Source organism: Rhinopithecus roxellana, chromosome 8 (genome assembly GCF_007565055.1).
Source record: "Rhinopithecus roxellana isolate Shanxi Qingling chromosome 8, ASM756505v1, whole genome shotgun sequence".
Classification (NCBI taxonomy): domain Eukaryota; kingdom Metazoa; phylum Chordata; class Mammalia; order Primates; family Cercopithecidae; genus Rhinopithecus; species Rhinopithecus roxellana.
The window spans coordinates 101220476-101243810 of record NC_044556.1 but is presented as its reverse complement, the minus strand read 5'-3'; the positions used below and the strand labels follow the sequence as shown (position 1 = coordinate 101243810).

At 41.6% G+C, this 23335-nt stretch overlaps 1 long non-coding RNA gene across 2 annotated transcripts; it reads right to left on the bottom strand.

The window, feature by feature from the left end:
* Nucleotides 1-2187: 2187 nt before the first annotated feature.
* LOC115899276 lies at nucleotides 2188-23269 on the bottom strand. 2 transcript variants are annotated; one of them, XR_004059018.1, is made up of 4 exons: nucleotides 20060-23269; nucleotides 16774-16934; nucleotides 16505-16642; nucleotides 2188-3171 (listed from the first exon to the last, which is right to left on the bottom strand). It is a non-coding gene; the product is annotated as an uncharacterized LOC115899276 (long non-coding RNA). The 2 variants fall into 2 exon arrangements; XR_004059017.1 differs by lacking the exon at nucleotides 2188-3171 and adding an exon at nucleotides 5470-6224.
* Nucleotides 23270-23335: the final 66 nt, after the last annotated feature.

The following is a 23335-nucleotide window of genomic DNA, read 5'->3' as shown; positions in this document are numbered from 1 at the left end:
CGTGGCTGGGAAGACCTCACAATCACGGCAGAAGGTGAAAGGCATGTCTTACGTGGTGATAAGATGATAAAGAATGAGAGCCAAGCCAAAGCAGAAACCACTTATGAAACCATCAGATCCCGTGAGACTTATTCACTACCACAAGAACAGTATGGGGGAAGCCGCCCCGTGATTCAATTATCTCCCACTGGGTCCCTCCCACAACACATGGGAATTACATCAAGATGAGATTTGGGTGGGGACACAGCCAAACCATATCACCCTCTATGATGTCCTCACAGTCGTTTAAGAAAATCTCTCTCTGATGAAATAAAAATTTTAGAACTTGGAAAATCCTTAGAGTTGACATGGTTATTCTCAGTGCACACACACACCCCTCCCCACAATCCTCCAGATGTGTGCCTAAGTTATCCTTTGCTCAAACCTCCTACTTAAAAAGGCTTTGAGGAAGATGTTGTCCCTACTGGCAGAGGATGAACCCTCAACTGAGAGAGGGTTGAGACAGAGGGAAGCTGACTCTCTTCCCCTCTGCGCCCTCATGATCAGCATCACATCTTTTAATGTACCTTCATCACCTCTTCCTTTCTTTTTTCCACTGCCTCCATGTCAATGCTGGACAGGAGCATGAGTGAATCATGAGTTTCCTTCCATTTTCAAAACAAACCTTGAACTTAGGAATGAAGGTGAAAGAATGTTTTTTCCTGAGTCAACAGTGTGAACCGGCTGGACTGTTTTATAAAAGTATCACACCCTCTGGATGTTTCACAAACTGATTTGCATGGCACCAGATGAGTTTCCTTTTTCCTCTTTCAATCAACTCAAGTAAATATACAACATGCAGCCAAATTACATCCTCTCGCAGGAAGAGAGGTTTCAAAATCTTTTCTTATTGTTTACCTGAATCTGTTTGTTCAGTTTCTCAGACAGGAAAGATATCCTCAGAACGAAGTTACTGAAAGGATTTTCAGGTGACACAGGCTGCAGCTGGAACTTAGTTATGTAACTTTGGTTTTGTGGCTTTTTCCATTTTCAGGGTGTAGAACAGATACTGACTAATTAACATGGAAATTGATTTGTGTACTTGAGCATTCCAGCTAGCTGCGACAAGCATTTCACGCTCTGTGTTGGAAAATGTTCTCATTGCTTCTTTGGTAATGCTGAGCCATGGATAGATGACAATGACAGTTCACTTTTGTCACTCTGCGAATGATGGAGTAAATAAGTGCCCCATCCATAGAACCACAGAGCTCATGTAATCCTCTCAAAAAGGGACCCTGATCCAGCAACTTTGACATAACCTGACTTTCTTTGGACACTTCCAGTGACAGAAGACTCACTACTGTCATCCAGCTGTTTGCCATGGCTCTGCTAGGTCTGAGTTAAAGAGGGTCACTCACATGAGTATTTCCCCTTTTGGAGCTCCCAGTGAGAGGCCACAACCCCGGGGCAACTGGAAAGATGCCCATCCAATAGTCTACTCCCTCTAAGGTCAGAATTCTCTCATAAAGGTGCAGTGGCATGCACCTGGAGTCCCAGCTACTCAGGAGGCTGAGGTGGGAAGATCGCTTGAGCCTGAGTTCAAGTCCACTCTAGGCAACACAGCAAGACTCCATGTCTTTTTTTTTTTTTTTTTTTTTTTTTTTTTTTTATTGAGACGGAGTCTCGCTCTGTCACCCAGGCTGGAGTGCAGTGGCCGGATCTCAGCTCAGTGCAAGCTCCGCCTCCCGGGTTCACGCCATTCTCCTGCCTCAGCCTCCCGAGTAGCTGGGACTACAGGCGCCCGCCACCTCGCCCGGCTAGTTTTTTGTATTTTTAGTAGAGACGGGGTTTCACCATATTAGCCAGGATGGTCTCGATCTCCTGACCTCGTGATCCGCCCGTCTCGGCCTCCCAAAGTGCTGGGATTACAGGCTTGAGCCACCGCGCCCGGCGACTCCATGTCTTAAAAAAAAAAAAATTATCCCATAGAGCTTGCTCCTTTGCAGGTGAGAGACCGTCACCACTGTTTCTTTACTATTTGTTAAGTGACCATTTTGTGTCACATATTGTCTTATATCCCGGGGCTGCAACTTAAATAATACTCTGTCTACCAGGAACTTCCAATCTAGTTTATTAAATTTTAATGACTTTGAATTAGATAAAACAGTGTAAGTTATTTATAGCATTCTTTAATTATACATTATTTAATTCAATAAAAATTTATTGACTAGAATTTACAGTCTAGTAGGGAGAGAAATCTAAACATTATAACAGGATGGTGCAAGTGCCATCATAAAGCACAGCTCATTGACTTGATCCTTCTTAAGGCAACTGGCCAGGGAAACCTCTCAGAGGTGTTAAGAGGCAGAAAACCTAAGGGCATTGAACACTTGTGGGCCTGGGGGCGGGATTTAGGGAGAAGGATGCTGCCAGAAAGATCTATTGCTTTGTAATGTTATTCAAGGCTAGCCCAGCCATGCACCAGCTGATTAACTATTGGAGTCCTTGGACACCACCTATAATCATTCTTAACCACTCATGTCGCATGGCTAATGAGAGGTCTTGTGGTACTGGCTTAATGAGTTGAAACGATTCAACTATAATTAGCACATTTATTATTTTAATATGAATCAATGCTTCTAAAGCCCTCACAAAGAACTTAATCTCTAAAGTAAATTAAGCCCTTCCTACAAGCTCCTTTATACTACTATCACACCTAGTGTTTTTTTCTAAGCATAAATCACACATATCATCCCCAAAATAGTTCCAATCATGGTGGATCGCAAACAGCCAGGCCAAAAGTAATTACGTTTTACTGTAAAATGTTTTCTGAGCTTTTCTGAAAATCCCAAGGAAGGGCCAGGAGGAGCAGATCTCCAGTTAGGATGACATTCTCATTGATCGTGATGATGGCAGTGCATTTTTGGTAAAACCAACAATGGTGCTTTTCAGACACAAGTCCTGCCTAACCTAACCTGGCGTGAAGGAGGCCCGCAGCCAGGTTTGCCCTTTCACTTGTTGCCTTCGTGTCTTCATCCATCAGGCTGAACAGAGAATCAATAACCAGTAGCCTAGTAGGATTTTTTAAGGTTATCACTCCCAATCCTTCATTTGACGGATGCTGAATGTTGATCAGATTGACTGAGAGTTGAAAAGTTGCCTTCTGCTGCAGGTTTGATGAGTTACCATTTTCTGCCAGATAAAGAAGTTTCAACAAAAGAAGAAAAATTACTTTTCTGGGATCTGTTCTTGCTCTATAGAAACAGAAACGCAGCTAAGAGGCTTAAAGTGGAAACAGCAGAATATTTAGGTCTCACCGAGGACCCTGCCTATTTTGACAGGGAAGTCCTTTTGTTCTATGTACATATTTTGAAAAACCACTGTTTCTTTTTATAGGAAAGGATTTCTAAAAGACATTCTTGGAAACTCCAAAGTAAAGCAAAATCTATTAGACATCTAGGATATAGTCTTGAAATTAATGTTAAGTGAGAACTGACATATCAAAGATGTAAGTATTAAGGTTCTAATCTATTTTACAATGAATTCCCATTTATCCAAAATGTTTCCAAATTCTAGAATTTTTTAAGAAATTCAGATTAAAAAAAATACCAGCGAATGCTGGCTTTGGCAATGGTCTTTTCTCCTTTCCATGTTTGTAACTACTTTCTCCAACAGTGAGAAATACCTATAATAGTTTTCAAATTGCTAAGCCAAGCCACTGAGAAAAGCAAGCCTATTAACTAGAGTTCGATATTGATGAAATTATTTTTCTTCTTGAGATTAAATTTGCATACAGTGCAATGCAGATACCTTAGGTGTACAATTCACTGAGGTTTGATAAATATATATACCTCATAGAATTATTATTGCAACCAAGATACATGGAACATTTCTATTATCCCCAAAATTGCTCTTATGTCCTCTTCCAGTCAGTCCCCAACTCCCACAGATAACCGTTCTGAAGTCTATCACTGTAGAATACTTCAGCCTATTCTTTTTTGTTTTCTTAGAGACAGGGTCTAGCTCTGTCACCAGGTTGGAGTGCAGTGGCACAATCATGGCTCACTGTAACCTTGAACTCCTGGGCTCAAGTAATCCTCCTGCCTCAGCCTTCAGAGTAGATAGAATTACAGGCACACACCACCATGCCTGGTTATTTTTTAAATTTTTGTAGAGACAGGGTCTCACTATGTTGCTCTGGCTGGTCTTGAACTCCTGGCCTCAAGCAATTCCCCTACCTTGGCCTCCCAAAGTGCTGAGATTATAGGTGTAAGCCACCACATCTGACTTTACTTCAGCCTATTCTTGTACTTCATATAAATGAAATCATGAAATTATGTGTTCTTCTACATTTGGGCTCTTTTGCCCAAGACAGTGAGTTTGACATTTGTTCATACTGTTGGGTCTAGATCATTACTAGTTCATTCCTTTTACTGCTGAATAGTATTCCAGTGTATGAGTATTCCACGAATTGTTTACCCATTTTCCTGTCAGTGGACACTGGTTTTTTGTTTTTGTTTTTGTGGTAAGAATACTTACCATGAGATCCACCCTCTTAACAAATTTTTGATCTACCCTCTTAACAAACTGTTGAGTGTACAATGTAGTATTGTTAACTATAGTCATTACATTATACAGCAGATCTCTAGAGCACAGTCATCCTGCCTAACTGGAGCTCCACCTGTTGAACAGCTCCCCATTTCCTCCTCCCTGCAACCTCTGACAACCACCATGCTACTCTCTGCTTCTATGTACTTGACTCTTTTAGATTCCACATTGTATTAGTCTGTTCTCACGCAGCTATGAAGAAATACCCGAGACTGGGTAATTTATATAGGAAAGAGGTTTAATTGACTCACAGTTCCCCAGGGCTGGGCCTCAGAAAACTTACAATCATGGCAGAAGGGGAAGCAAACATGTCTTTCTTCACATGGCAGCAAGGAGGAGAAGATTGAGAGAAGTGCAGATCGAAGGGGGGAAAGCCCCTCACAAAACCATCAGATTTCGTGAGAACTCACTCACTTCCACGAGAACAGCACAGGGGAACCGCCCCATGATTCAATCACCTCCCACGAGGTCCCTCCCCTAAAACATGGGAATTATAACTCAAGATGAGATTTGGGTGGGAACACAGAGCCAGACCATATCACACATCTAAGTGAGATCATGCAGTATTTCTCTTTCTATGACTGGCTTATTTCACTTAGCACAATGCCCTGAAGTTTCATCCATGATGTCATGAATGACAGGATTTCCTTCTTTTTTCTTTTGATACTGGGTCTTGCTCTGTCACTCAGGCTGGAGTGGAGTGGTGTGGTCATAAACCACTGCAGCCTTGACCTCCTGTGCTCAAGCAATCCTCCACCTCAGCCTTCCATGCAGCTGGGACCACAGGTGTGTGTCAACACACCCTGCTAATTAAACAAACAAACAAAAAAATGTAGAGACAATATCTCACTATGTTGCACAGGCTGGTCTTGAACTCCTCAGCTCAAGTGATCCTCCTGCCTTGGCCTCCCAGAAGGCTGATTATAGGCACAGCCAGGATTTCCTTTTTTTGACGAACATTATAGTTTTTCCTCAGGATTGGTTATTATGAATAAAGTCTGTGGGAATATAAATGGGTGCAACCATTTTGGAAACCATTTGACAGTTTCTTATAAGGTTATAATACTCCTACCCTATGTATGACCCAGCAATTCCTCCACTAGGCGTTCACCTAAAGGAATAAAAATGTATTCACAAAGAGACTTGTGCAAGAATATTTATAGTGGCTTTATTCATGCTTGGGAAAGTCTTTCAATGAAGCCATCTAGCCTTGGTTAACTAGTTCTCCAGTGGAATTCTGCTCTTCGTCATTCATTCTCTTGAATATAATAATAATACAGATTTGAACATCCGTTAACTCCAATAAGTAGGCGACCTGTACATCTGTTTATGTTGTCTTTATTTTCCTCCTCTTCATGAGTGTCCTGGGTAATCTTTGTTTGTCTATGAGGTTCTGGTAATGTTATCATCTTCCAGAGAGGGCTAGTCCTATCTTCTGGTAGGCAGATAAAGTCATAACTAATCAGGGACTGGTTCACTTTTTTTTTTTTTTTTTTTTTAGTTTCCATCTACCTCTCATTTTCCCCACACATAGGGCATGGCCTCCAGGATTTCCAGCTGAGGTTCTGGAGTGCTGTCTGAAAGCCCTTCTCCCTTAGTGGGTCTTGAATTCCAACTGTCTTGAATTCTCCCCAGCCCTGTGAGAAGGAAGGAAACTCTGCTTTAGCCATTGGGAGTTTCCTGCTTTGTTTCAAGAACAGTTCAAGAATTCAGAAAGTCAGCAAACCTCTAGAAAGGCAAACAGCGGTTTGTTGGGCACAAATGTGCTGTGCCTCCCTTGTGACCAGGATTTTTGTTCCCTTCCACTCCAAATTCCAAAGACTTATTAGCCCTAAACTCCAATTTCTGTCTTTCTAGTCCTGTAAGATTGCCAACATTTCAGAAGGTATCTCTCTTCTTAGCAGCAGCTTTCTGCCTAGGTCTTCTGTCCAGAATCTCATCTTCCCACCTCCCATGACCAACAACTGGCAACTACTCGGAGGGAAAAAAGATGGCATAAGGTTGGCTTTCCTCACTGTGGTGTTCTTCTCTAGGGGTCATAGCTGATAGGGTCTGTTTGCCTCAGGTAGTTTGAGATGCTTTCAATTTCTTCAAAAAATAATCTTTCTAGTTGCTTTGTATGAAAGCTTCAGTTCACTGTAACCTAATTTGTCCTAGTCAGAAGCATAAGTTATGACTTAAATTTTTCTTGTCTAACTGCACTGGATAGGACCAATTCAATGTTTAAGTAACTTGACTTTTCTTTTCATGAGAATGTTTATGAGGTTGTTCATTAAGATGGATGTTTTGGGCAAGATGGGAACAACAGACACTAGGGACTCCAAAAGAGGGGAGGGAGGGAATGAGCAAGGGTTGAAAACTACCTTTCAGGTACTATGTTCACTATTTGGGTGGCAGGATCAATAGAAGCCCAACTTCAGCATCACACAATACACTCATGTAACAAACTTGTATATGTACCTCCTGAATCTAAAAAAATAAAAGATTGATGTTTTATGTGGCTTTCTAATAGATAGCTTTTATCAGATCAAGGATATTCTTTAATATTCTTAGTTTTCTATATTTTTATTATTAAAAAGCATTATTTAATTTTTCTGTATCTATTAATATATCATTTTTCTCCTTTCATCTCAATTTTATAGAGTCCTGTGTGTGTGTGTGTGTGTGATGTGTGTTTTCCTAATTGTATTAGGGTTCTCCAGAGGTACAGAACTAATGGAATAGGTATACATGAAAGGGGAGTTTATCAAGGATTATTAACTCACACAATCACAAGGTCCCGCAACAGGCCACCTGCAGGCTGAGGAGCAAGGACAGTCAGTCTGAGTTATAAAACTGAAGGACTTGGAGTCTAGTGTTCGAGGGCAGGAAGCATCCAGCATGGGAGAAAGATGTAGGCTGGGAGGCTACGCCAGTCTCTCTTTTCACATTTTTCTGCCTGCTTATATTCTAGCCATGGCTGATCAGATTATGCCCACCCAAGGGTGGGTTAGCCTTTCCCAGTCCACTGACTCAAATGTCAATCTCCTTTGGCAACACCCTCACAGACACATCCAGGATCAATACTTTGTATCCTTCAATCCAATCAAGTTGACACTCAGTATTAGCCATTACACTAGTATTAAACTATTCTTTCATTACTGGAATAAATCTAGATTATGATACAGTATCTTTTATTACATTTATGACTAGATTGTATTTTCTATCACTTGTTTAGAATTTCATCTTTGCTAAAGTTGCAATTAGACTTTTTCTTTTCTTCTGCTGGGCTTGCCTGATTTTGCCATCAAGATTAAATTAAACTAATAGAATGAGCTGGAGGATATTTGATCTTTTATTATGCTCTAGAAAACTAAGTCTAAGATTAGAATAATGTGTTCCTTGAAAGCTTTTTAGAACTCACCTGTAAAAATTATCTGGGCATGGTGTTTTATTTGGGTACAAAATTTTAACTACTCCTCCCATTTATTTTCCTTATATATATTGAGCCAGTCAGTCTTTATAATTTTCATCAAGCTTGGAAATTTTTCAGTCATTCTGTCATTTAATTGAGTCTTTAAAAAGAGGTTTACTGGAATTTAATTCACATAATACAATGCCCACATTTAATGTGTACAGTGCAATGTTTTGTAGTATATTTATAGAGTTGGGCAACCACTACAACAGTCAATTTTCAAACATTTTCATTACCCCAAAATGAAACCTGATACCCACTGGCAGTCACTTTCCAATTACCTCCAACTTATAAGCCCTAGGCAATCACTTATCTATGTGCTATCTCTACAGATTTGCCTACTCTGGACTTAAAAAAAATAGTCATGCAACATGGGTCTTCTGTGGTTTAAAAAACAGAATGTACTGTCTCACAGTTCCAGGGGCTAGGTAACTGATAGTTAGGTGTTTGCAGCGTCAGTTTCTTCTGAGGCCCCTCTCCTTGGCTTGGAGATGGCCATCTTCTTGTGTTCCCACGTGATCTTCTCTCTGTGTGTCTGTGTCCTAATCTCCTCTTCTTGTAAGAATACCAGTCAGGTTGGATTAGGGTCCACTCATGGACCTCATTTTACCTTAATTATCTGAAGACTCTATCTCCAAATACAGTCACATTCTGAGGTGCTGGGGGTTAGGACTTCAACGTTATGAATGTTGGGGACACACGATCCAACCCACAATCCTAGGCAGTGAGGACACTGAATCCATTCTACTCTCTACTCTATTTTTGTGAGAGTTTGACATTGTTCATAATAGAAGGTTTTAACTTTTATTAAATTAGAAAATTGATGGAAGAGAAAAATAAAGTTAAGCCAGTATGAACTACTGTCATAGCTCTGGAAAGAAATACAATCACTTATCTTTAAAAAAAAAAAAAAAAAGGCTTGATAATCCATAGGCCTATTAGCAGACCATCCTTTACATTCCTGAAGGGTAAATTGTGTCCCCTCAAATTCAAATATTGAAGCCCTACCACCCAGTACCTCAGAACGTGACTGTATTTGGAAATAGGGTCTTTAGATAACTAAGGTAAAATGAGGTTATACGAGTGGATCCTAATCCAATCTGAATGGTATCCTTATAAGAAAAAGAGATTAGGGCACAGACACACAAAGAGGGAAGACCATGTTGGGACACAGGGAGAAGATGGCCATCTGCAAGCCCAGGAGAGAGGTCTCCTGGGCTTGAAGAAACCAACCCTACTGACACCTTAATAGCAGCTGTATAGCCTCTAGAACTGTGAGGCAGTAAATAAGGTACCTCAGCCTCCAATGTCTAAGAAACCCAAGACCGTATCCAGTCCAAAGGGCAGTCAGACCTTCCCTATGTTAGGTATTAGATAGAACTGGAGTCTCATTAGTACACCACTGATTTAACTTTTGCTGACACTTAATATTGCCATTTAAGTTTAATCTTTCACAATATGGTAGCTATACTTGCCTAGTAAAACAACACAAGTGACCTTAGTGGTCTGTATCATTGGCATAGGCTGAAATATTAGAGGGAGGACAATTGAGTATCTCCATGCTAGGGTCAGCCACAACACATAAATATCAAAGTTACAGCCATTAGCTTTTAGGATTTTTTGGTTTACTTATGCAATTTCTTATTAATATGCCTCCAAGAGAACTGAGGATATTTCCAACACACCATGGAGTCAGAACACCCAATTTATCAAGATGAAATAAGATAAATATCCAAATTAGCTAAATGGGAGAAAAGTGGTTAATAGTCACAGAATCACAGAATTTAGAGGGCTGACTTCCATTTATGGCAATATAGTAAATTAACTGAGACCCCTCCTACCAAAAAAACGCCTGGAAATGATGGACAAAATATAATAAACATGCTTTCAAATATATGACTGAACATGCAAGAAAGTAAGCGAAATCCATCGGGGCAAAGCCAGAAATGAAACAGAAATGTAGTTCAGATTGCCCCGATAAATGTCGTTGGACTTGAGAACTGAGGGGCTACTGTTTTAACAGCCATGTGAGGACAGGAGATAAAGCCTTGAATCTATAGTAGGAAGACAGAGCGTAAGTTATCTAGTATCAGCACCCTCAAAGGCTTATGCTTCAGTAAAAGGGTAGATTAGGAACAAAATCCACCCACTGGCAAAGAGGTGTAACAAGAGAGCTTTCTGGTCTCATCTTGTCCTCTAGGTTACATTGTCTCTAAAACCAATACGACTCTTGAGAATTTTAATAATGAATCATTTTTCTCCTGTATTTGCAGTTCAAATTTATACTATCTTTGTGGTCTGGGACTCTCACCTCTGGTATGCCTGACAGAAAAAAATGTTTTGAAGGACACACCTTTAACCCAAGCCTCCAAAATCTCAACAGATAAGGCTCCATCAAACATCATTAGCTCACAATCACTAAGACACATGAGAAGATTCCGGGGTTGGACCCACTCATCTGGAACTGAATCATCTGAAACCCAGATATTTTAAATGATTTGCCCAAAAGTTCCATAGCATTTAATTGGCAGAGACAGACTAGAGCTCAGGGCTTATGAGTTGCCTGTGAATTATTTACTCCTTCCAGTAATCTGCCTCTTTCCATATAGAAGTTCTTTCTTTGGAAGAATCTAAGGGAAAATCAGGTTCAATTGTCTTTATTTATTTGTTTGTTTGTCTTGAGACGGAGTCTCACCTTGTTGCCCAGGCTGGAGTGCAGTGGCCCAGTACTCCTCCTCCTGGATTCAAGTGATTCTCCTGCCTCAGCCTCCAGAGTAACAGGGATTACAGGTGCACACCACCACGCCCAGCTAATTTTGTATTTTTTGTAGAGATGGGGTTTCACCATGTTGGCCAGGCTGGTCTTGAACTCCTGACCTCAAGTGATCCACCCACCTTGGCCTCCCAAAGTTCTGGGTTTACAGGCTTGAGTCACTGTGCCTGGCCACATTTTTCAATATACGATTGTTGATTTTGAAGATAATTGAGGTCAAGCATGGTGGGTCATGCCTGTAATGCCAGCACTTTGGGAGGCAGATGTGGGCAGATCACCTGAGGTCAGGAGTTCAAGACCAGTCTGACCAACATGGTGAAACCTCATCTCCATTAAAAATACAAAAATTCGCTTTGGGAGGCCAAGGCAGGCAGATCACGAGGTCAGGAGATTGAGACCATCCTGGCTAACACAGGTGAAACCCCGTCTCTACTAAAAATACAAAAAATTAGCCGGGCATAGTGGCGGGCGCCTGTAGTCCCAGCTACTTGGGAGGCTGAGGCAGGAGAATGGTGTGAACCTGGGAGGAGGAGCTTGCAGTGAGCCGAGATCACGCCACTGCACTCCAGCCTGGGTGACAGAGCGAGACTCCGTCTCAAAAAAATAAAATAAAATAAATTAATTAATTAACCAGGCATGGGCGTGCACACCTGTAGTCCTAGCTACTCAGGAGGCTGAGGCAGAAGAATGACTTGAATCCGGGAGGTGAAGGTTGCAGTGAGCCAAGATCGTTCCACTGCACTCCAGCCTGGGTGACACAGTGAGACTCTGTCTCGAAAAAAAAACAAAAACAAACAAAAAACACCAAAAAACGAGCCTATTTGCCCCCAAATACTCAAATAAGCATGTGGGTTCTGCTACTGTCGTGCTTCAAGTTCACAAGTGTCCTCATCTGTATTCTGGAGACACTCTGCACCTAAGCAAGTATGTTGAAGAGATGTGCTACTCAGCTCTCTCACTGTCTGCTAACTGAAACACCCTTCAGGAAAGCAATCTGCTTAAGCATACCAATGGTTTTAAATGTAATGCTACTTTGAGTAATTCATTCTTAGGAAATTCTCAGACATATGAATAAAAGGTTAGTGTTCATTATACTCACACTATTGCAACCTACAATGCTGAAAAATTGAAAATGCCCTAATGTTCTACAAAAAAAATGGCTACATAAATTACAGCACATGTTTAAAAGAGATTGTTCTATAGGCATTTAAAAAAATTTGAAGACTGCTATAGAACTGAATGGAAAAAAATGAATTAAAAATACACATATATGTTGTTCTCACTCATGGGGAGCCTAAAGAACTGATCTCATGGAGACAGAGAATAGAATGATAGATACCAGAGGCTGGGAAGGGTGTGTGAGTTGGAGGGGTTTGAATAAAGAGAGGTTGGTTAGTGGGTACAAATATACAGTTAGATAGAACAAATAAGCCACAATGTTCAACTGCAGAGTAGGGTGGCTATAGCTAGCAACAATGTATTGAATATTTCAACATATCTGTAAGAGAGGACTTGAAATGTTACCAACACAGACATAATAAATACTCAAGGGGGGCCAGGCGAGGTGGCTCACACCTGTAATCCCACATTTTGGGAGGCTGAGGCAGGTGGATCACTTGAGGTCAGAAGTTTGAGACCAGCCTGGCCAACATGGTGAAACCCCATCTCTACTAAAAATACAAAAATTGGCCAGGCCTGGTGACGCATGCCTGTAATCTTAGCTACTTGGGGGGTGCAGAGGCAGAAGAATCAACTGAACCCAGGAGGTGGAGGTTGCAGTGAGCTAAGACCACACCACTGTACTCCCGTCTGGGTGACAAAGCAAGACTCCGTCTCAAATAAATAAATAAATAAATAAATAAATAAATAACTCACTCAAGGTGATGGATACTCCAAATATCCTGACTCAACACATTCTATGCATTTAACAAATACATGTACCCCATAAATGCATAAAATACTTTGTATGAGTAAAAAAGTAACTTACAAAATTTGAAGAAGATAGCATTCCCTTTTTATAAATTAAAATTCTCTGAATTTTGTATTCCTATGGTCTCCACTGAAAGATTCCAATTTGTAATTGTCTTATTAAAACATATATTCACAAAATATATACATGCAGAAACCACAATGGTATAGCACTTCACACCTGTTAGGATGGCTAATATAAAAATAATAATAATGGGCCATGTGCAGAGGCTCACGCCTGTGATCCCAGCACTTAGGGAGGCCGAGGTGAGCAGATCACCTGAGGTCAGGAGTTCGAGACTAGCCTGACCAACATGGTAAAACCCTATCTCTACTAAAAATACAAAAATGAGCCTGGTGTGGTGGTGGGTGCCTGTAATCCCAGCTACTTGGGAGGCTGAGGCAGGAGAATCACTTGAACCTGGGAGGTGGAGGTTGCAGTGAGCAGAGATCGTGCCACTGGACTCCAACCTGGGCTATAGAGTGAGGCTCTGTCTCAAAACAAACAAACAAATAATAATAATAATAAACACTGGCAAAACTGAAAGGAATACTTGACACTGCTGGCAGGAATGTGAAATGATGCAGCTGCTGTGGAAAACAGTATGATGATTTCTCAAAAACCCAACCCACAAGAAATGAAAGCAGAGACTCAAGCTGACATGTGTGCACCCATGTTCATAGCAGTGTTGTTCAAAACAGCCAAAAGGTGGAAGCTACCCAAGGGTCCATCAATGGATGAATGGATAAGAAAATGTGGTAACCGTCTACCTGTCTTTAAAATCAATACGACTACTACTACTAATAAATAAATAAAAAATAATAATAATAATAAAATCAATACTACTCTGAGAATGCTAACCATGGGCCTTTTCTCCTGTATGTGCTATTCAAATTGGTACCAACTTTGAGGTCTGGAAATCCCTACACTGAAAGACTCACATAAAAAGCCATCTCAGGCTGATAACCCCTCTGGAATGACTGGCAGAAAAAAAATGTCTACAGGGACAAGCCAATCCATATTATTCAGCCTTAAAAAAGGAAGGGAATTCTGACACATGCTACAATATGGATGGACCTTGAGGACATTATGCTAAGTGAAAACAAGCCAGTCACAAAAGGACAAATACCATACGACTCCACTTCTATGAGGTATGTAGTCAAATTCACAGAGACTCACAGAGATGGAAGGCAGAATGGTGGTTGCCCCAGGCCAGGCGTGAGAGAAGATTGGAGGGTTATTGTTTAGTGGGTACAGAATTTAGTTTTGCAAGATGAAGAGTTCTAGAGATGGATGGTGGTGATGGATGTGTGTGTTTTGCCACAATAAAATATATACATGAAAATACATGGATATACATATATACTATAACAGTCATATAAAAAAATACATGGCTAGGTAGGTTGATAGATATAAAAATTGATAGCTTTATGGTGTATTCATTTCCTATTGCTGCTGTGTAACAAATTTCCACAAACTTGGAGGCTTATAACAACACACATTTTTTCTCTTACAGTTCTGGAGAAATAAGTCAGAAATTAAGGTGTCAGCAGGACCACTCTCTCTCTCTTTGGAGGATCTAGGGGAAAATTCTGTTTCCTGGCTTTCTGCCTTTAGAAGCTGCCTGCATTCCTTGGCTCATGGCTCTTTCCTCCATCTTCAAAGCCATCTTCCTCCTAACTGAAATTTTTTATCCTTTGACCAACATCTCCCTAACTGTCCCATTCTCTGGTAACTTCGATTCTACTCTCTACTTCTGTGAGATCAACTTTTTTCAATTCCACATCTGAGCAAGATCATTGGTATTTGTCTTTTCATTCCTGGCTTATTTCACTTAACATGATGTCCTCCAGGACATCGACATCTTTGGAAGCCATTATTCAGCCTACTCACTCATGAATGGACAGGAGAAAAGAGGGAAGGAAAATGAAAAACAGTGGAAGAAAATATCCTTTGTAAATAGTTAATAAGCTTTTTGTGATGAAAAAGTTTTATAAAAAATGCAACATTTTTAAATGGGCTTTCTTAACTGATATAATTTGGGTATTTGTCTCTTCCAAATCTCATGTTGAAATGTGACTCCCAGTGTTGGAGGTGGGGCTTGGTGGGAGGTGTTTGTGTCATGGGGGTGGATCCCTCATGAATGGCTTGGTACCTCCCTGCTGCAATGAGTGACTTCATGGAAATCTGGTTATTAAAGAGCCTGGCACCTCCCTCCCACTCTCTGTGGCTCCCTCTCTTAATATGTGACAAGCCAGCTCCCCTTGCCTTCCTCCATGACTGGAAGCTTCCTGAGGCCTCACCAGAAGCAGATGCTGGCTTCTTGTACAGCCTGCAGAACCATGAGCCAAATAAACCTCTTTTCTCTATAAACTACCCAGCCTCAGGTATTCCTTTATAGCAACACAAATGGACTAAGACATTAATGCAAGTATAATTTAGTGTATTTGGGGTGCTTTTCCAGGTGTGGGATGGGTTCCACTAGACCATCCAACATGTCTGGTATAATTATCCTAATGAGTAATCCATTTGTAAGGTGTCATTCTGTAACAGGAATGTTGCCTATAGCTTCAATGTTTACAGCTCCCTCTGGAAAATTTCCAGTCTCACCACAGTCAGGTTTTCCATTCCTACACTTTTCTTGTGCTACTGGCATTCATGATGAGATTTATACACATTGTCTATCAAATGAGGTATTTTGATGAGGTATTGCATTCACTTTTTCTGTAAAGCACAGCTTTGAAGAATTGAAAAAATTAAACATTTCCCAAGGATCATCATTATTGTTCTTCAGTTAATGAATATTTCTCTTAAAAGCAAGTCCTGTAATGAGAGCATTCTGTGAATTAAGGCATTGATTTCTTGCACTGTCCTATGAGGTGAGTGGTAGCACTATGGTCATTTACAGACAAGGAAGGTGCCTCATAGAGAGGGCATACAACCTGCCGAGGTCTCCCAGTGACTAATTTTTGAAGGCATGAGAGGGGAGGCATTTATGAAACAACACGGAACCCTATTTATGCTCTACAGCTAATCACATGCATGTCTTCTGAAAAGATCAAAGATAGGTCTGACCTCAGAGTCCCCTCACACAACTGTGCATTTCAGGTCAGACTATTAGTGTTAACACATCACCTCTGCTCTCTTCAAACTCTTTAGTGCTTCTAAAACATATAGAGAAAGCGGAAGAGACAGTTCTTGCTCTTTTAAATATCCTACAACTTAATTTGGGAGATAATACATATACCCTATAATGTAAGTTAAGTGACAAAATGATCTATACCCTCAAACACACAACACAAGAGTGACCAAGAGCAGGTCAACATACACAAAACCAAAGAGTGATAAGGATGAAGTCTGTTGGAGATTTGGTGGTTAAATGCATTTCTCTTTTCTAGGCATTTGAGGGCACAGCCTGGCAGTTTAATATGACAAACCGGGTTCTTCTATAGATGTTACTCATAAATATCCTTTAGGAGTGAACAAAAAAGTAATTTTAAAGCGAGTTGGGGCTTTTTAAAAAAATGTACGTTAGTATGAACACTGACTCCTTGGAAATTATACCAATGCTCAGAAAGCAAATTTTCAGTAAAGAAAAATAGAGGAAGACAAAGAAGGGAATCTTGATTTAGAGCAATGGCAAGAAGGCATGCTGCATTTATAAATTTCTAAAGAGCAGCTTGTTAAATAAATGGTTTCTCTTTGGAAGGCAGATGCTTACCAAGGAACGCTCCTCTGAAGTGCAGCTTGTTAATCTGCGGTGGGAGATGTCTGGGCACTTTTGTTCCCCAAAGGTCCTGATGAGATAAGGAGGGGGAAAGCTTGGCAGCTGCTCTGGGATCTGTATTCAGGAAGCAACCTGGAATCAGGTGAGCTGTGTTTATGCTCACAGCTAATCACAGACTTTCCTTCTAACATACAGAATGGTGTGCCCGCATTTGTGAGTACACAAACGTGCGTGCACGTGCACAAACACACACACCTTCTTACCTGATTCTGGCACAGCAACACAGAGATTAATATTCAGAAAGAGTTCTGTACCAGGACTTTCTACCAGTGTTTCCAACAGTGGGACACAGCATACTGGTTTATCAGGCTAAGCAAGAAGAAATGAAACCAGGTTTGCCTGATGAAGTCTAAAACTGGAAGTCCTAAGGGGGCAAAGTGAAAGAAAGGTCAGTTTTTTACCTACTGTTAGCTGCACTTAGAAGCAGCAGTAAAATCTTGGAAAAGAGGCATGGAATATACATGGGCAGTGTTCCTCCAAATATTTCATGAGAGACCAGGAGATGCCGCTTTTGCTTTTAAATCCAGAGCAGAGGATGAGTTTAAGTCTTGAGCAAGGTACTGCTCAAGGTACTGGAGGGAGTCTGTTCCCCACAAACTGCGAAGAATGTTACTCTCCATGAGGGCAGGGAATTTTACTTTCTTAGCATTGTATGTCCAGCCCTGGCACAGGATATAGCCCAATACGTATTTGATGAATGAACAGATAATATGAATGAATGCACAAATGCCATATTACAGCAAATTTTTCACCTCTTGGGGATCTTAGCTAAAGCAAAAGTAGAGGCAATTTGTCCAGCCAGCATTTCCTCTCTCTAATATCAAAACCACTATTTGAACTCATTGGAAGAGAAGCTTAAAAGGCAGATGTAAATGTTTATTCCTCTATCGCTGCAAATCTTAGCACAGCCTTGATAACCAAATACCAATCAACTCTACAAAATAATAGAAGTTGGCCAGTTACAGTGGCTCGTGCCTGTAATCCCAGCACTTTTGGAGGCCGAGGCGGATGGCTCACTTGGTCAGGAGTTTGAGACCAACCTGACCAACATGGTGAAACCCTGTCTTTACTAAAAGGGCACAAAAATTAGCCGGGCATGGTGGTGGGCACCTGTAATCTCAGTTAGTCAGGAGGCTGAGGCAGGAGAGTTGCTTGAACCAAGGAGGCCAAGGTTGCAGTGAGCCAAGATTGCACCACTGCACTCCAGCCTGGGTGACACAGCAAGACTCCCATCCCTCTGGATGGAATGGGACATCCTTTTCCCTACAGAAGGCATGTTTCATCCCTTTAATGTTGGTAGGAAAATAGTTGGGTAAAGTCCTTTCCATCTCTCCCCATTTTGGGGGCAGTTATGTCTTCATTACTGTTTCCTTTCCTCTCTCTCATCTCCAAATATATATCCACAAATGTTTGCTACTTACATTACAAAACATTTAGAAAATTCTCTCTTCCCACCTTCCAGAGTTCTCAACTTTCCCCTGTTCTCTTCAACCCTCCTCACTTTTCAAGTAAAATTGTAAAGGTGGTATCCAAAGTCAAACCTCACTTCTCACTTGACAAAACCCAATAATTACTGTTTTCTTAAGTCAGATGCTCCTGCTAATCTGATACAAACCATCCAAAATTAGCCTTTTCCCTCCCCCTCAGTGCCAATGGCATTAAATGACTCAACTCTGCCTCACACCGGCCCCTTCAGCTTCCACGGTTTGAGCTGACTTCCTTGTCAGGACACACTCTCTTGTCCCATAGCATCTTTTCCATTCACCCTGATAAACCATCTTCTTCACTTCAGCACCCCTCTCTCTAGCTTAAAACAACATCAGGCTTGGCTCTTTCTCCACAGGGTTATAGCAGCAGCAGATGCTCTGCTATCTGGCATAGTGGTGGGAAGGAAAAATGTTGCTTAATCTGTATTCCAGTTAAAGGACAGGGGTCACATTTATCATACTTGGGTGGTCAACCTTCAAATACAGTAATTCACATGGTAGAATGTACTTAGTACTGAAGTGATACTGAACTGTAATGAGTCTTCGATGATTCAGAAGGTACTGCAGGAATATTACAACACTTATGAGTCATCATTATGAATATCAGCCATCACTGAATTGTAGGTTTTGAAAGTACCACTGATGGATGGACCAGATTTGCTTCTGTGCAGTTGTCTGTTTCCTTGGACAGGGGCAGCACATCTCTGAACTTGCCTGGAAAATCTCTGGAGGGCACTAGCTGGCTTCTTGGCGTCCAGTCCTCTAACATGACTTTGCCCGCTCAACAAATATTTAAGTTCCTACTATGTGCCTGGCAGATTTGCTAGATTTTTGGTTCAGACGTTATCTACTGCATATGACGATCTTCCTCCTCGAGTGCCTTAGCAAAAAGAATGGGTACCATGCTTCCCTGTATCTTTTAGGAAAAGGTTTGTTTTTGTCTGTTTTTCCCAGTTGATGGTCAATTTTAACAAATGGAGAAGTTTCACAGGGTCTTTCTCTTGATCTTTATCTGATCTGTTGGGTAATAATGTACATTTGAAGTGTAAAGCATAACTAGGTTTCTAAATTATTTTCAGCTGATTGACAATGTTTCTAACTGCAAAAGAAAAACTCATTTCTATGCCAAACAGGACTAAAAAACATTCATGGATGTGTCCACTTCCTTGTCACTCACCAATTTATTTTGGTTGGGGGGTAATATATCCACTGATTGATATTTGATCCCTAACTTTATTCAAGATTTATTTATTTATTTATTTTGAGACAGAGTTTTGCCCTTGCTGCCCAGGCTGAAGTGCAATGTCACGGTCTTGGCTCACCGCAACCTTCTGCCTCAGCCTTCCGAGTAGCTGGGACTACAGGCATGCACCACCACGCCCGGCTAATTTTGTGTTTTTAGTAGAGACGGAATTTCTCCATGTTGGTCAGGCTGGTCTTGAACTCCTGACTTCAGGTAATCCACCTGCCTCGGCCTCCCAAAGTGTTGGGATTACATGCGTGAGCCACCGCGCCCGGCGTCAAGATTTAATTTGAAGGCCCACTGGAGAGAAATGGGATCCTGCAGACAGGAAGCAGTTCTGGCTCTCCTGGGGACCAAGCTATCACCTCTATCTGCTGTACTTCAGCATTCCCAATGGTTTTAAACTGGATGTTAGTACTTGCTCAGAGCAATGTAAGGAAATATCTGATGGTGACTAGAAGGCTTTATATGAGCCACTGAAATATCCCTTGGAGCGAATTGCTACCTTTTCTGAAAAGAGCTGCATTATCTTAAAAATAACCAAGCACTTTAACACTGAAATGTTTTCCCCTGGAATCCTTCAAACTTTCTTGATAAGCTCATCTCAACAGAATTTTTAAAAATTTTAAAAATCAACAATCTATCACATCAGGTTAAAATATTTTTAATTAATGCAATTAATTAAAAATTAATTATATATACACCATATACCAACTCGATTTTATGTATTTTTATTGAAAATATGAACAAAATAAATACCTCTTCTTTTCTACTAATAAGATGTCACGTGATTAAAGGTAAGCATTGAAATTCTTTCAGATAACCTGGAAGGAAATGTCCCTTTTCTCTTTGCCGAGTTTCTCTCTGGGAAATGAAGAAACAAAATTGTGAGAGTTCAAAGTTCCTTCCTCACCTGCTGCCAAGTTCACACTCAGCAGGTTGCCATATGTATTATATTTACCTTATGGATGGCAGAGATTGTCTGTGACCAACAGCATTTATGACTCTGTCTAGTTCTTGTTTCTTCCATTTCATAGAATATACACTCTCAAGGTTCTCAAAAACCATTTATTCCAAGATACTTTCCTAGGCGAGAGTTTAGGGACTGCTTGTTTTGTGAGTCTCCAAAAGGCTATAATAATACTTAAAAGCAAGGGATGAGGCAAAAGCCATCTTTGAAAATTACATTTGAAGAATGCAGTGTAAATGGAATTAGATATTCCAAGTGTTAAAAAAAAAATGGGACGGGATGAGTTTAGGGGTTACTTCATTTAAATCCTCACTTTTCACTCAGACTAGTCAAAATAGCACCCATTTCAGGCTAGACTTGTTGCCAAGCTAATCTTTTTAAAAGTACAATAACACACACTTGTAAAAATTTGAAGCAGTGCAGAAAGAATGAGAAATAGCCAAACCATGAGTTCCCTCACCTCTGATCCCCTAATCCCATTCCATGGAGGTAACCACTTAAAAATTTCTGTGTATCCTCTTGGACTTTTTAAGAGATGAGGTCTCAGCATAGGCTGGAGTGCAGCGATGCAATCATAGCTCACTGCAGCCTCAAACTCCTGGCCTCAATCGATGCTCCCACCTCAGCCTCCTGAGTAGCTGGGTTTACAGGCATGTGACACTCTGCCCAGCTCTTCTTGATGTTTTAATGCATATACTAGCGTATATTTCCTTAAATAGAAGCACGCACACACCAAATCAGAATATACTTTCAGTTCTACAATTTGACAATACACGTAGTTAATTTATAGCAAGTATGCCACGAATTGAGGGGTTTGTTTTGTTTTTGCAGGGCTGCCAATATGCTGTCTTCATGGGATGGTAAAGAAAATATCCCTTGGGCCCCATCTAATATGAAATCCTGAGGTGGGTACAGAGAAGGTGCTAGAGCTTTGATAGTGCGGTTTCTTTCTGAAAGAAAAACCATCATAGTGCACCCGCCCCCAACTCATTTAACAAGGCTTGATGGAGTGAACAATTTCATGGCAGGCACTGAATTAGGCTCTGGGTATTCTGAGCTCAGGAAGAGGCAGGGCCCCTGCCCTCATGAGGCTTTACAGTCTGCTCTCCATCCAACTCCTGTCCCTAGAGGATCTGCTCAACTCATTCAAGACATTTACTGAGCACCTGTCATAAAGCAAGCACTATTCTAGACACCATATAAAAACAAATAAGGTTCCAAACCTGCCTTTAGGAAACGTTAAGTCTAACAGGGAACTGGGTTACGTCTCAGCAAGGACTGTATAATATGTGCATGGTGGTGTTACAGAGGCAAGAAGAGGGGTCACTTCACTTAGCTTTGGGGTGGTGGGAGGGAGGGGTTGGAAGCTTTCCTGAATTGGGTAGAACTGGGGTGGGTTTATTTCAGACAGAGGGGCCAATGTGAGCGCATACCTCCTTCAGGGTACAGCAGGGGTCTAGGGCTTCCAACGCATAAGGCAGGGTCAGACATGGAAGGCTTTGCATGCCTCTAAGGGGCTGGGATATACCCTAGGTGATGGGGAGATGGTTATTCAGGAAGCAGGAGGATTGAGGAGGGGGTGTAAAGAATCAGAAAGCCCACTCTTCCAGCCCTAGGAGGTGGGAACCAACTTGGCAGCCTGTGTTGCAGACAAATTCAGAGGAGAAATGATGAGAACCTAAACCAGGGCAGGCATAGAGATGAACTTAAGACCTACCTAGTGTGTAAAACCACCAGGGCTTGAGAACCAACTAGATGTGAAGGTTACGAAAAAGAGAAGTGTTATGGTCTGACGTATCCCCCAAATCATGTTGAAATGGAACCCCCAGGGTGATGGTATTTGGAGATGGCATCTGTGGGAGATAATTAGGTCATGAAGGTGGAGCCCTCATGAATGGGATTAGTGCCCTTAGAAGAGAAGGCCAGAGAGCAAGCTTACCCTCCACCCACTGTGAGAACATGAGAAGCTGGCCGCTGCATCCCAGAAGAGGGCCCTCACCAGAACCCGGCCATGATGGCACCATGATCTTGGACTTCCAGCCTCCTGAGCTGTAAGAAATAAATGTCTGTTCTTTATAAGCCACCCAGTTGGCGGTATTCTGTTACAGCTGCAGGAGCTAAGACTGGAGGGGTCAGGGGCAACTCCCAGGTTGATGGTGTTATTGACTAGCAGAAGAAATTCAGTCTCCCTGGAAGTTGGGTTAAAATAATTGTTTTTAAAGATTTCTGCACTATCTGCAACGCTCTGTACTTGTGCTTTACCCTCAGCATATAATTCCTTTTCTGTCTGAAACATTCTCAATCCTACCTTTTCCTCCAATCTTATTTAACTGAGCCAAAAAATCTTCCACACCTCCCATTGTTTTCAACTTAGCAAAGCCGGCTGAGTCTGCCAACAGTCCCCACGATCCGGACGTTGCTCTTGAAGGACTCACTGTGAGAAGGGCCCTCAGCAATCCCATTCCCAGAGCTCTTCGCAGCACTAGGTTCTGCAGACATGCTTTGAAATGCTCTTCCTTGCTTTCTTGGCATTGCATTCTCCCTCCTGGCTTCCTCCAACCCACAGCTGCTCCCCTGCTGGCTCCCCTCCTCTTCCTCCAGATTCTTTTTTCCTCATATGCTCCACAGGTGATCCCACCGCACTGCAGCCTGACCTTCATCTCCACGATGATGTCTCTCAATGCTCACTCCAGATATTCTTTATAAATTCCAAAGTCTAGTATCCAACTGCCCATATTCAGTGTAGTCCCATTGAATCTTTCCAAAACTCATCCTTTCTCCTATCCCCTGGCACCTAACAAATGGTCCTGCCATCCACTCATTCCCCAAAGCCTGATACCTGGGCACTGCTGGCAGCCACACGGATGCAGCACTCTCCCGCCCCTCACCTTTCCAGCTGCTGTTTACCCTAAGATGCTCTTCCTTTCCTTAAAAACTGTATTTGACGGCCGGGTGCAGTGGCTCAAGCCTGTAATCCCAGCACTTTGGGAGGCCAAGACGGGCGGATCACGAGGTCAGGAGATCGAGACCAACCTGGCTAACACAGTGAAACCCCGTCTCTACTA